The sequence below is a fragment of the Myotis daubentonii genome, chromosome 6 (assembly GCF_963259705.1).
Source record: "Myotis daubentonii chromosome 6, mMyoDau2.1, whole genome shotgun sequence".
NCBI classification, from domain to species: Eukaryota; Metazoa; Chordata; class Mammalia; order Chiroptera; family Vespertilionidae; genus Myotis; species Myotis daubentonii.
Genome location: NC_081845.1, coordinates 86999525 through 87013837, shown reverse-complemented (window position 1 = coordinate 87013837; position 14313 = coordinate 86999525). Strand labels below are relative to the sequence as shown.

The 14313-nt window shown below is 50.1% G+C and overlaps 1 protein-coding gene and 1 long non-coding RNA gene across 4 annotated transcripts in view; both read right to left on the bottom strand.

Moving 5' to 3' along the window:
* CCND3 (cyclin D3) overlaps positions 1-13846 on the bottom strand; it is a 91896-nt gene extending 78050 nt beyond the window's left edge. Inside the window, exon 1 of one of the 3 annotated variants that reach the window (XM_059701709.1) lies at positions 13689-13846. The gene's annotated coding sequence lies outside the window, so the exon portion shown is untranslated. The remainder of the gene's footprint in view (positions 1-13688) is intronic. The other 2 variants (XM_059701708.1, XM_059701710.1) reach the window with 2 other exon arrangements.
* On the bottom strand, positions 2442-11326 carry LOC132237326 (uncharacterized). Its single transcript, XR_009453508.1, has 3 exons — positions 7263-11326; positions 2850-5789; positions 2442-2607 (listed from the first exon to the last, which is right to left on the bottom strand). It is a non-coding gene; the product is annotated as an uncharacterized LOC132237326 (long non-coding RNA).
* Positions 13847-14313: the final 467 nt, after the last annotated feature.

Sequence of the window (14313 nt, the reverse complement as noted above, 5' to 3'; positions counted from 1 at the left end):
CTATACTAGCGGCCCGACGCACGATATTCATGCAAGAGGCTCGGCCCTCGCAGCCCCGGGCCAGCCCTCACAGGCCCTCACAGCCTCCGCCAGCCCTCACAGCCTCCGCCAGCCCTCACAGCCCCTTGCAGTCCTCACAGCCTCCGCCAGCCCTCACAGGCCCTCACAGCCCCTTGCAGTCCTCACAGCCTCCGCCAGCCCTCACAGCCTCCGCTAGCCCTCACAGCCTCCGCCAGCCCTCACAGCCCCTTGCAGCCTTGGCAGCCTTGGCCGGCCCTCACAGCCCTGGCTTCGTCTGGAAGGTTGTCCGGATGGTTGTTCCGCCGTTTGGTCTAATTAGCATATTAGCTCTTCAATATATAGGATACACACACACACACACACACACACACCTATATATATAAAAGCCTAAATGACTGTTACAACCGGAACAACCGGTCACTATCATGCACACTGACCACCAGGGGACAGACGCTCAATGCAGAAGCTGCCCCCTAGTGATCAGTGTGCTCCCACAGCCAACCTACCCTGGCTGCCCAACCTCCTACAGTCCCTGCCACCTCCTTACCCCCTACCCCCCAGCCGGCAGGCCCTGATTCTGTGCCTGGCCCAGCGACTGTCACCTCTTCTCCCAACCCCGCCAGGGCCTTCTGGCCCTGGGCTGGGATGGGGAACCGGGGGTGGGTGGCAGAGAACGTGGCCCCTTTCCCAGGGGGGCCGAGGGCTGGCTCCTTCCTCAGGGCCAGTGGTCAACCTCCTGCAGCCTCTCCCCCCAGCCGGCAAACCTCCTGTGGTCCCTCCCCTGGCCAGCAGGCCCTGTCCCTCCCCCCAGCCAGCAGGCCCCAGTGGTGGCCGTAGTGGCGATGAGGAAAGGGGAGAGGGGGAGGCGGGGAACTGCATGGTGGTGGGGTACCGAGGGCGGCATTGGCATTTGGCATCTGTTCCTTCCACACCCGGCCCTGCAACCATCGCCTCCTCTCCCGACCCTGCCAGGGCCTTTGGGCCCTGGTCGACCCTGATCACCAGCCAGGCCTAGGGATCCCATCCGTGCATGAATTTCATGCATCGGGCCTCTGGTATATATGTACACACACGTGCACGCGCGTGTGTGTATAAAATGGGTTAAAATAAAATAACATTTCTAGTTTGGAAAAACAGCCCTAATTGAACTTGAGTTACTTGGGAATAAAGAGCAGATAATCTCTGATCCCTCCTAGATGTTTTTCATATTTCTGCCCAAATCTTTAGCATCTAGAAAAATGTAATCCCTTGCCAAGAGAACAGTATATTTCAAGGTCCACCCACTATTTTCTCCTCATTCACAGTTTGACATCTCCTCCTATCCTTTATTTAATGATACTTAATGATAACGGATATCTTTCCCTCCTGGTCTTTGAATTCCTGTTAATGGCGCCAATATTCTACCAGTTACGCAGGCTGAAATATCCTGGGGTCGTAATTCTTGATTACCGTCATTCATTCATTCACCGAGCACCCACTGTCGCCCAGTAGGACAGAAGACATGCAAGCAGCCAACTACAACATGTGGCCACATACTTCATCTATGAAGAATGCGTGGTGCCTAACAGAGGGAGGGGAGAGCGACTTCACAGAGCGGATGCTTCTTCATACCTTCCTCCCAAATAACTGCTAAGTTCTGTTGCTTTCTACCTTCAAAATATTTTGCCAAATCACCCCTCATTTCCATTTCTACTGGTATCACCCTAGTTTCGGTCCTTTTTATAGTTGTGTAGACAGTGGTTCCCAACGGGGGGCACACGCCCCACAGGGGGGCGGCTTGATTTTTAAGGGAGGCAATTTAAGAATGAGTTAACAGTGAATTTTTTGCATTTCTTATGGTTCTAGTGGCCTCATGTACAATATATAAATATATACTGGGACGTATTAATGCATTTCAGTTCTCTTATGTTTTGAAACTTTATTTGCTATTTTTTCATATCACTTCATATTATTATTTTTTAAACAATTACTTAGTGATTTCTTCCTCAGTACTTTAATTGTCCTTTGGTTCTTTTATTTTTCTCTTTCGTGGATGCCATGTTCTTTGGAAGCTTGTTTAGACCAAGTTAATGGCCTTTTAGGCTCTCTCCACATGAATAGGAGTTCACTTTTCGAATAATAAGAATTATATGTAAAAAAAAAAAAGAATTATATGTCGCCCTGACCGGTTTGGCTCAGTGGATAGAGCGTCAACCTGCGGATTCAAGGGTCCCAGGTTCGATTCTAGTCAAGGGCATGTACCTTGGTTGCGGGCACATCCCTAGTGGGAGGTGTGCAGGAGGCAGCTGATCAGTGTTTCTCGCTCATTGATGTTTCTAACTCTCTATCCCTCTCCCTTCCTCTCTGTAAAAAATCAATAAAATATATTTTAAAAAAAAGAATTATATGTCCTTGGGGGGCATTTTAGAGATGCCTAGGTGGGGCATGGCCAAAAAAAGATTGGGAACCCCTGGTATAGACGCTCTTACCAATTCTATTTTTCTCCTGATGCTCTAGAAATCATCTTAAAACAGTTCTCATGTCACTTCCTTTCTCAAAAGCCTTCAATGGCTCCCCATTACCTACTAAATAAAGCCCAGCCCTAGCCTGTTTGGCTCAATGGCTAGAGCGTCGGCCTGCGGACTGAAGGGTCCCAGGTTTGATTCCAGTCAGGGGCATGTACCTTGGTGGCAGGCACATCCCCAGTGGGGGGTGTGCAGGAGGCAGCTGATCGATGTTGCTCTCTCATTGATGTTTCTAACTCTCTATCCCTCTCCTTTCCTCTCTGTAAAAAATCAATAAAATATATTTTTAAAAAATAAAATAAAATAATAAAGTCCAAGCTCCACAATCCAATACTGTGGATTCAGCTTCTTCACCATCGTCCAAAAATTTCTTTCCAGCTAAATGTCCCTCTAGGCCAGCTATCCTCTAGAGCAGTTGGCAAGGTTCTTTCTTTCCAACTGCATATCTGTCTTCATATACATCGACTCAAACAACACACGAGGACAGACTGGAGGAGAAGCAGAACTGATAATCCAGCTGTCTCCAATTAAGCCACACATTAAAGAGATTTGCAAAAATGTAAAACAAGGCTACACTTCTCATTCATTTCTTTCACTTTGGGACATATAGTCATAACTTTATAAAGAATATGATCATCTGAAAAAAACACGATGCTATGTTAACAGGAAATGAGTTTCTTCTTGTTACTTGAAAGGAATGAACAAATATTTTTTAAACTTCTCATTTAAAAAATTTTAATAGAAATTAAATGTCAACAGCTACAACCTGCAAAGCAAAAGCTCTCTGGGATCCTCAATAATAACATTTTTGAGGATGTAAAATGTTTCTGAGACCATTAAGTTTGATGACTACTGCCTTAGATTGAACACACTGGTTTAGGCAGACTCAGGGGCTCTGACACGCACCCACCCTCAACATTTTTACCTTGACTCATGTCTTACACTCCTGCGCCAGTGTGCTGCTGGAGTTGTTAAAGCATTAAAGAAACAAGAAGTGGTCACATTAAGAACAATTATTGTTACAGAAACAATAATGATTTTAGAAAAAGCTGCTAGTTATTTTAGAAAGAATCAGTCATAATAAAGAATAAGTTGGCCTAATGATTGCCATAGAAATAAGAATAGAAAATAATGAATTCTACAGTATGGCTTTTCAGTAAAAAACTCACATATTCAGAAAAGTAAAAACATACAAAAGCAACCACCATGTAAAACTGAATTTCTCATCAAGCCCACGCCTCCTGTTTTCTCACAGGGTACCTCTGAGAAAGAAATTCCTGGTTAACCCATCCAAAAGCAACTGCTCCTTCCCCCAGATTCCCACAGTTCTGTCACTCCACCCTTTCTTGTGGCTCAGGGAGCCCAGAGGCAAGCACTTACTGAATTCCTAAATGTGCACACTAACTACCACGAATTCAAGGGTATCTACCGGAGAAGACAGCAGCCAACCACAGAAACCTACGTATTGCTTATACACTGTGGTCCCTTACCCCAAGCTCAACATAATTTAGTTCCACTAAAGACTCAGCCATCTGTTCCAATGAGATCTGGCTATGCTAGAGATGCTGAGGGACAGGAGAGAATGCACACAGTAGGTGCACTGCGTTTTATGAGCAGCTTAAAGAGACTTTAATGGTAACTTTCATGTGTTTTGTTTTCACACTGACTTTGAACCCTACACTATAAAATGTGCTCTACCGTACAAGACTGGACAATCCCGAGACCTACAGGTATCGTTGGAGGGAAATGTCAGGTGGGTGGGCCCAGGAGCCCTGGACATATGCAATCCTGTCTTCTGGACAGAGTATGTGACACCCACCCCGGGCCAGGGCTACTGCCCATTTCTGGGTGGAGTATCTTGAAGATCAAGGTTGCAGTTCTAGCATCAGGACCCAGCTTAACCACCAACTCCAGAGGTGTTTCCCCTTAGCCACTGCCCGGGTGCCACACCCTGCCAAAGCCTGAGTCTGGGGAGCGAAAGGAAAGGAAAATGAGTGTTGGGGGGGCTGGACGAAGAGCTTGTTGTCACCGTCACTGCAGTTGGGGCGGCTGTGGTCGGGCTGATTCATCCAGGGCTCCTCAGATGGGTTAGGGCCCCAGCCCCACCTAGCAGAACTCACATCGCCACCACCCACTCCTGTTTCCTGGGTCCTGTGGGACACCTGACCTGCCGGCAGGGGCAGGGCCATCCTTGCTCCTTCCCTTCCATCTTGCTTCGCTTAGTGGACAACCCTGAAGCTCTGGCCAGGAGCACAGAGGGACGGGCGAGGCTCTGGGCTTGCCTGCGGGACTTGATCCACAACATCTCACCTCCACACAGACATGCAGGTCATACACAGACCCACCATCACACACAGAGGCCTGCCAGCCTGCTCTACCTATCCTGACGTGGTCTTAAAACTTGTCGTCTCACACTCCCCCTGGTGGGTGGACACACACACACGCGTGCACAGACACACGCAGACACCATGTGCATGGAAAGGCAGGTCAGAGTTCCTTCAGCCACCAGGCTCTCCAGGCTGGCTAGCTGTTAAGTTCCTTAACCTTTGGGCCTCAGTTCTTCATCTGTAAACTAAGGAAACCACATGGGATTCTTATGAGGAATAAGTGAGGAATGAGTTAATAAATGTCCTATTTATTATAAACTTACTTCTTTACAAATGGCGTATAGTACATATAGGCACTCACGACAGGCCCTGGCATGGGGAAGTATTGTGCGAAGATACGCTATTATTATCCCCACCATCTTCCCTGCCATGGGCCAGGAAGAAATGAGGATTAGAGAAATCCACATCATCGATTCCTACAAAGCATACCAAAAAGGACTCCCAGAAACTGTGTCAGAGGGAAGGCCTGGAAGGAGCCGGGAGAAGCAAGGCTTTCTGAGGACCACCCAGGAGGCACCAGGCTCACGCCTAGCAGCTGAACAGGGAGGTTGGAGTTAGAACTCAAGAGGCTGGGCCCAAGCAGGGAAAGACTCAGTTTCCTTGGAGACCAAGAGACCTGAAAGTAAAACAGCCCGGCCTTCGAGGTGGAAGTTAAGACCATTCCAAGACCAGATGGAGGCTGCCCCAAGGACCAGCAGGCACCAGCTGACTGGAAGGAATAAAGACAGGACCAGGGAGCCGTGCTCGGCCACCCAGGCCATCCGAGAGTCTGTAACCCCGAGATCCTCTCCCACTGTGATGAGAATAGATTCCGCATCTGAACAGTCTCCAAGCTTGTGGTTCTGTAACAGATACAGCTCAGGGAAAGGGGACGGGCCTGGGAGGAAAGGAAAAAACAGCCTTGACTCTCAGGGGCCTCATGTTGGGAGGGACAGCCCTCCTCTCCTCCATAATCCAAGGACGGCTTGCAATGTCCACTTGCCAGAGAGGAATTAAACGCGCCCCCCCCCCCCCCCCGGCCCCAGGTCTTACTCAGAGCGGATTCTCACCAGAGCACCCAGCAGTGTGAGCTGAGTAAGCGGGAGCTTAGGAGAGGGTCTATGAAGGAGGGACAGACGCTCCCATGGGGACAGGCAGCCCGGGGCCCTCTGTGTCCCCTCCTCCCTCTCCGCCCCTGGCCAGTCCTCTCCTCCTCCCTCTGCCTCCAACACCTCCAGCTGGGGCCCACGCTGGAGCTGCATCTGTCTGAGGCCCTGCTTCGGCTTCCTTTCCCAGAACTCGGGGGGCCCCAGGGAGGGGGCAGAAGGACCGGCCTGGAGGGAAGAGAAGGGAGAACCGGAGGGAGGGTAAGCTGGAGCAGACAACGCTGGGGCCAGAACTGGGAGTTTCTGGGACGGTCCCAACTTCAAGCATTCTGTCCAATTATCTGACCACAGGCCAGAACTTGTGGGCTGATTTTTATTTTAGGAAAAAGGGTGAAATGAAGTCATGGGTGGGATGGCGAGGAAAGAACACAGAGCAGTCTCTTGGTTTGGGGGTAGCCCCCTGTCCACCCCAAGGAGCTCAGTCTAGGAGGGGCCGAGGACGATGATACGATGATGACTGAGGCCATCACTTCTAAGGGCTTATGACCTCCTTAGCACACAGCAGGCTGTATGTGTTGTCTCATGAGCCGAATGCAGCATGTGGGCTCTGAAGCTTTGGCCCCTGACTCCGTGAAACCATTCTGTGCCTCAGTTTCCCTGTCTATAAAGGTATAACAGTGCCTCCCCCAGCCGGTGTTGCTCAGTGGTTGAGCATCAACACATAAACCAGGAGGTCGCCAGTTCACTTCTCGGTCAGGGCACATGCCCAGGTGGTGGGCTCCATTCTCAGTGTGGGGCATGCAGGAGGCAGCTGATCAATGATACTCTATCATCATTGATGTTTCTCTCTCTCTCCTCCCGTTCTCCCTTCCTCTCTGAAATCAATCAAAATATCTATATATATATAAAAACCTAATATGCAAAATGTCCCCTGGGGAGTTCAACCAACCAGGAGTTTGATCTCTTGCTATGATGTGCACTGACCACCAGGGGGGTGGTGCGGAAGGAAGGAAGGCCTTGGCCAGCAGCCAGCAGCCACTAGGGACCCTATCTGTGCACAAATTTTGTGCACTGGGCCTCTAGTGTGTGTGTGTGTGTGTGTGTGTGTGTGTGTGTATGTGTGTGTATATATATATATATTTTTTTTTTTATTTATTTTTTTTTAAAATAGTGCCTTCCTCATAGACCTGTTTTGAGGACACAAAAAGCTTAGACTTGTCATGGGAGTATGCAATGAACATTAGCTATTGTTGAATATGACTAACCCATAAATAGGAATGAAATCTTGCCATTTGCAACAGTATGGATGGATCTAGAGGGTATTGTGCTAAATAACAGAGAAAGACAAATATCATATGACTCACTTATACGTAGAATCTAAAAAAACAAAATAAAACAGAAACATGCTTATAGATACAGAGAACAAATTGATGGTTGCCAATTGGAAAGTGGGTGTGGGGTGAGTGAAAAAGGGAAAGGAATTAAGATGTACAAACTGCCAGATATGAAAACAGTCACAGAGATGTAAAATACAGCACAGGGAATATAATCAATAATGCTGTAATAGCTACATATGGTGTCAGATGGATACTGAACTTATCAGGGTAATAGTCTAACTTATCTGCAAGTTATATAAACGTCTAATCTCTATGTTATACACTTGGAACTAATATAATATTGTATATCAACTGTAGTTGAAAAATAAAAAATAATCATTATAATTGTTAAACCTTATAATAACCCAGTGAGGTAAGGGCTATATTATGCCCACTTTACAGATGAGAAACTCAGGGAAGTAGCTAGGACTCAAATCAGAGTGATTTCTCTAAGTACAGCCTCTCTTGACCAATTCATGAGCAAAAGCACACATTAGTGGTTATGTGCACAAACTTTATAGTCAAATGGCCGAGTCAGACTTCCAGCTCAGCCACTGACCAGTTGTGTAAATGCAAGCGAGCTGCTTAACCCTCAGTGCCTTCATTTGCTCATCTATAAAATGGGTGTCCTGCCTCACAAGGTTGTTGGGGAGAGTACATGAGTTACCTCATGCTTGGAACTACTGGTTATGGCCTCTTTCTCTGGCCCTGCCCTCCACGTTGTCCTGTGGCCACAGGGCTTACGGATGCACTCTATCCCCTGCTCACCCTGGGCTCTGCCTGCTGGGTCCCTGGGGCCCCAGGCTCTGTGCCTCCCTAAGGGTCTGGGTAGCAACAAGCAGATCTGAGTCAACAAACAGGCACCAAGCAACACCTCTCCTCCCCCTCCTTCCTACACCGCCCCCCCCCCCGCCCCCACTTAGGCGTGGCTGTCCAGGGGGAATTTCTGCCAGGGTAGGAGAACTGGTCAGACCACTGAGGACAAATAGTTTCAGAGAGGTATGGCTTCTGAGGCCCCTTAAAGGAGATAACACGGGCGTCATGCCTTTGAAGGGTCCGAAAAGCCATGCCACACTGGGTACCCTGCCATGCCATGAGGGCTGCTGGCCTTGCCTATTGCACCCACATATGGATTTTTCTGGTTCAAGGGCAAACGAAGGTCAAGGAAGGGGAAAGAGAAAGTGTGGGAGGGAGGGAATCCGTAACCTGGGGAAGAGAGCCTACCCTAGGGGCAGAGGCCTGCCCGGTCTAGCCTGAGCCCAGAGGAGACCTAAGAGGTATTTTATGGGTCAAAAGTCTGTGCCTGGGTATGTAGATAGCTGGGGATGGGGTGGCCGAGAGGCCCCGCCCGGCCAGATGGCGGCTGAAGGACCAGGTGGAGCTCTTCACCCAGCCCAGCTGCCTCTGGAGCGACACACTGGGCAACAGCCCCACCTGGCGGACGGATGAGACACCAAGGGCCAGGGAGTGCGGAGGAGAGGAGGATGACAGGGAAGGGATGACGCGGGAGGTTTAGAGGTGGAAGGACTTGTAGGGTCTCCTCTGCGGCAGAAGCCCCTCCAAAGCATGTGCCCTAGACTCTCTTACAGGAGGGACTGACTTCCTCGGGAGGGAATTAGGCAATTATCTGTTAGAGAGTTCTTCTGCGTTTTAGAAATCTGCCTCCTCTGGTCCCCCTACCTGGGGGCTTCCACAGGCAACATTTCCAATGTTTGGACACAGCTATACGATCCCTCCTAAATATTCTCCCCACTGGGCTCGGCCTTCAGAGTGTGACTTCAACCTTTCACCCACTGTGTCTTTTTTTTTCCCCCCCGCTCAGTTGTTCTTCTTTAATATACTAACTCCCAAGGAATTTCTTCCAATTCTGTACCCAAGCCATCCTCTCCCCACACTGTCAGCATCATTTTCAAACACATCTTCAGGTTGCAGCCTCCCTGCTGTTCAGGGAGTGATATGTTGGGGAAGCAGATGCTCGGTGTGGGGGTTAAATGAGACATCGAGAGCCCAGGCTTTGAAATCAGAGACCACGGCTCACGTCTGACCTCTGCCCCTCCTAGCTGGGGGACCCTCGGGCCAGTTTCCTAGCCTTTCTGATCCTGTTTTCCCATCTGTAAATTGGGAGTAGGGGTATTTACAACCTGAAGATGTGGGGAATGAGATTAGGCAAGCAAAAGATTTCGGACAGCTTCTGGCGCCATCACCCCGCTCCTCAGTGGCCTGGTAACCACAGTCCTGAGGAATGCAGGGCTGCAGGGAGTGCTTCGGGGAAGAGGAAGGTGAAAGGGCAGAGGGAGAAGAGGAGACTTTCTGGAGTCAGGCAGCCTTTCCCCAGCAGCATGAATCCCAGGCGAAAGCCCCAGAAAGGTAACCACGTTCTGATACCATTTCCAGCCTGTCTCTGGCCACACCCTCCTGCGGAAATGAGGCAGGCCTCGACAGCTCTTTAAAACTCAGAGGGTTTAAAAGTTAAATGTCTTTGAGGGCAAGAGAAACACACCAAAATAAACACATCTACCCGCTGGGCACTGAAAGGGAAACTTGGCAGGGGCCCCAGAACTTTCCCCACCCCAGCCCTCCCTAAACTTCCTCTTGTGGTTTCTGAAGAGTACAACCTGTTCTCTCTCCCCAGTCGGAAGTGTGCCTGGCGCAGGGGGCTGGGGCACCCGAAGGTTCCCCTGCAGCCGCCTCTGAGGAGGAGGAAGGGGGGTATAAGCGGCAGAAGAGCAGCCTGGACGCCGGGACAGTTCTGAACGTCCCCATTCTCCTTACCTGTTACCATCCCCCAACACACACCGCTCTCTCAAAGATACATGGGGGGGGGGGGGTAGCGGGTGGGGGGGGGTGGACTGACTACAGGCAGAGAACACAGCCTCCGGGTGTCCCCAGATCTGTGCAGAGGGCTCTTGTGAGAAACCTAGTTTCAGAAAGGTAATGGGAAAATGGCTGGAATCCATGGAACCGCTGTCCTGTGGCCTGGTTTTTATAAGGGCCACTGTCCCAGCCCGCCTAGAAGTGTGGGGTCAGATCCACCGAGGCAGCTCTGGGATGCAGCAGCTGTGGGGAGGAGGTGAGCATCCTAAAGACTGCTTCCATGCCCTGACCAGTTTGGCTCGGTGGCTAGAGCAGGGGTGGGCAAACTTTTTGACTCGAGGGCCACAATGGGTTCTTAAACTGGACCGGAGGGCCGGAACAAAAGCATGGATGGAGTGTTTGTGTGAACTAATATAAATTCAAAGTAAACATCATTACATAAAAGGGTACGGTCTTTTTTTTCAATAGTTTTATTCATTTCAAACGGGCCGTAGTTTGCCCACGGCTGGGCTAGAGCGTCGGCCTGCGGTCTGAAGGGTCCCAGGTTCAATTCCAGTCAGGGGCATGTACCTTGGTTGCGGGCATATCCCCAGTAGGTGGTGTGCAGGAGGCAGCTGATGGATGTTTCTCTCTCATGGATGGTTCTAACTCTCTATCCCTCTCCCTTCCTCTCTGTAAAAAATCAATAAAATATATTAGAAAAAAAAAAGACTGCTTCCACTCCTTGACCGGCTTCCTTAGTCAGCTACCAATAAGGGTGTTCCTTCTGGAATCTAGAATGTGAGGGTCTCTGCTATTCTTTCTTTTTTTAAAAAAATATATTTTTTATTGATTTCAGAGAGGAAGGGAGAGGGAGAGAGAGCTAGAAACATCCATGATGAGAGAGAATCATTGATCGGCTGCCTCCTGCACGCCCCCTACTGGGGATCAAGCCTGCAACCTGGGCATGTGCCCTTGACTGGAATCGAACCCGGAATCGAACTCTTCAGTCCGCAGGCCAACGCTCTATCCACTGAGCCAAACCAGCTGGGCTCTCTGCTATTCTTAAAGATTCCCAACAAAAGAGGTGTCTTGGTTTCCCACCTCCCAGATTCTGGCACATGACATCCATATTGAGTTATTTCTTACATCAAACCCTGGTCTTTCATTATAAACTTTTGAACAATAATAGATACAGAGGCAGAGCTGCCTCAAACAGATTGTCAAACTGCAGCGGGAAGGCCGGGGAGGGTTGGGGGGCAGGAGGTAGGGGGGGTAAGAGATCAACCAAAGGACTTGTATGCATGCATATAAGCATAACCAATGGACATAAGACACTGGGGGATAGGGGAGGCTAGGGGACTGTCTAGGGCGGGGGGAAAAAATGGACACATATGTAATACCCTTTGTAATACTTTAAGCAATAAAAAAAAAGAATAAACTCAAAATGGATAAAACACTTTAAAAAAACACACAGATTTGCCACAGAACTCGATAGCTGATATTATGTGTTTTAAACAGTGATTGCAATACTTTGGACATCTGAAAATAGTCAACACATTAAAGCAGAAATCTTCAAATTTTATGTTTATAATAAAAAGCCATAAAACACACACACACACACACACACACACACACACACACACACCAAAAAAAAAAAAAAACAATCCTGGTCTTTTCCTCTTGGTGACTAAGGCTGAGGGAACACACATACACACACACACACACACACACACACACACACACGGCCATTAGGACAGGATGCAGGATACCAGCTCTGTGCAGTCACCCCAACCCTACCAACCCTACTCTAGACCTGCTGGGGCTCTCTGTAAAGGTATCAGCACACATGCTCAGCTAACAGATTAATCTCCTCTGTATCACCCACGGTACAGGGCCATGGAGTCCCTTCTGGACACTCCTAGACCCCTGGCTCCAGTGCACACTCTGTGGTCAGCCAAGAAGGCAGGTTTGCCTACTGGTTAAGAACAGGGCCTTCCCTGTCAAAGGTCCTAGGTTTAAATCCCAGCCCTGCCATTCCCTTCTGGGGTCCTCTTTAGGAATATTACTTCTTTCCTCTTTGCCTGAGTCTCCTCCAAGTACTTACCCTCATAGGACTGTTTGGAGAATTATATAAGACGTTACACCTAAGGCATTTAGAAGAGTACCTGACAGAGCTATGTAAGTGTGAGCTAGTATTCTGAACCCTTGGGGGAAGGAAAACAGGAGAGAGAAGGTGTTTGGGACCATGGAGGTCATGGTCTCAAGGACTGGGCTTAGATTGGGATCCAGCTGGAAGTCTCAGACATGCTTTTGATTCTAAAGGCCAGGAAGGTGGATGCTCTGACTTGTTTATCACTAAGTCCTCAACATCTAGCCTAACAGACAGAGTAGGGCCACAGCAGACAAGTGTTGAATGGATTCGGAAATTGTCAGTCATCTCCCAAAGGAGCCTGGGAATTGAAAGAGCGAAATGCGAAGGAGAGCCGGTTCTCTTCACTCAAAGAGAATTGGGGTGAGGGGCATAAAGCAAGGATTTGTTAAAGGAAACAGTCCTAGAGTCCAGGGCTGAGGAATGGATGCCCCAAGATTGTGTGGATTGTCACATAACCCCCAGATGAACCCTCCCAGCTGTGCGAAGCTAAGAAGCTCTGGGTTTGGGGGGACCAGCCCTCTCCCTGAATTCATCCTGGTTATTACCACCTCTTTTTCACACCTAGATAGGGGGTTAAACCTGGGTCCCCATTATCCCAACGCTCAACACCACAATCAGAGTTCAGTACAACTCTGTGGAATGAATAAGTGCCCCAAAGACTGTCCATTTCTCCTCTCAGAACCCACCTCTGATGTCCTCTTCTCTCTGAAGCCTCCCAGCCACCCAGCTTGACGCCTTATCGCTGTTGTTCATGACCCACACTAACTGTAGGTGAGTAACACCATTGCACTCTCAGAATCCCATACAATCCCAGACACATCGTAGGTGCTCAATCAATGTTTGGAAACGAATACATTAATGTTCCCTTAGTAACAGCCACCGCTCTCTTCAGTTATTCCTCCTGACACAGAAGAGGCTGAGGCCGTGGTTTGTGTACCCATCAGACGCTAGAGGATGAGCACTGAGGGTTCTTCCTCCCAGTTCTGTTCTCTGGCTTCCTCCCTCAGCCCTGGCTGGCAGGAGGACCCCGAGGCCGCCTGCCCACACTGGTTCTGCCCTCCTACTCGCCTCCCACCTCTATCTCTGATTATGAAGAACAACAGCCCACTGGGCTTCCAGATCAGCGTGGAAGGGGTCTGTGTGAACAGACAGGGCACTGGGGGGCGGGGGGGGGGTGGTTCTCTGCCCTCCACTAAGAAGGTGAGCCGAGCTCTGGGGGACAACCAGGAGGTGACAATAGCACGGTGACCTCCTCAACCCACCCGCCTCCCACCCCCGGCTCCGGGAGTCCAGCCTGAGCTTGGAGGGCCCAGCAACGAGGGGTGCTGAACCCCCATTATCTTGGCTTCTCCAGCCTTCAAGCCTACCTCCTTGGCAGGTGAGCCCCCCGGAGCATCTGTTGTGGACGAAGACACTCTCCCGCAGCCTCCAGCTTCAGTCTCGGGGAGTTGAGGGGTGGGGTCGCAGCCTTCAGCCGCGGGGAGGGGCGAGAACCACTCGCTCCGGAGCCCAAATAAAATGAGTCTCCGCCCCCGCAGGCGCGGTGTGTTTACAAAGTCCTAGCAGAGCCGCTGATCGCGAGTTGAAAGCTGGGCAGGAAGTGGGGGAGAGGGGGCGGGGGAGACCAAGGGGGCTGGGTGCTCTGCGCAGCTAAGGTTAGGGCCTGAGACCTCGTCCGTGTGCCCGGGGTGAGCGGGTGGCGGCGACCCCCAGGCTCAGGTGCGTGTGGTCGGGGAGGTGCGTTTCCAGACTTCTGCCTTCGGAGCATTCGCAACTCAGTCACGTGCTACCCTGGGAATAAACAACAACAGTAGGCGATGTTCCTGGACCTCTGACTCTACGTCTAGCCCCGCGATAGACCTGTTTGCATTCCCTTGTTCCCTCCCCTCCCCCGCTATCAATCACACCCGTTTCACAAAAGAGGAAAAGAGGAAACTGAGGCACAGTGAGGTTAGGGCATGTGCCCGTGGTCCCACAGCTAGCGACATTAGA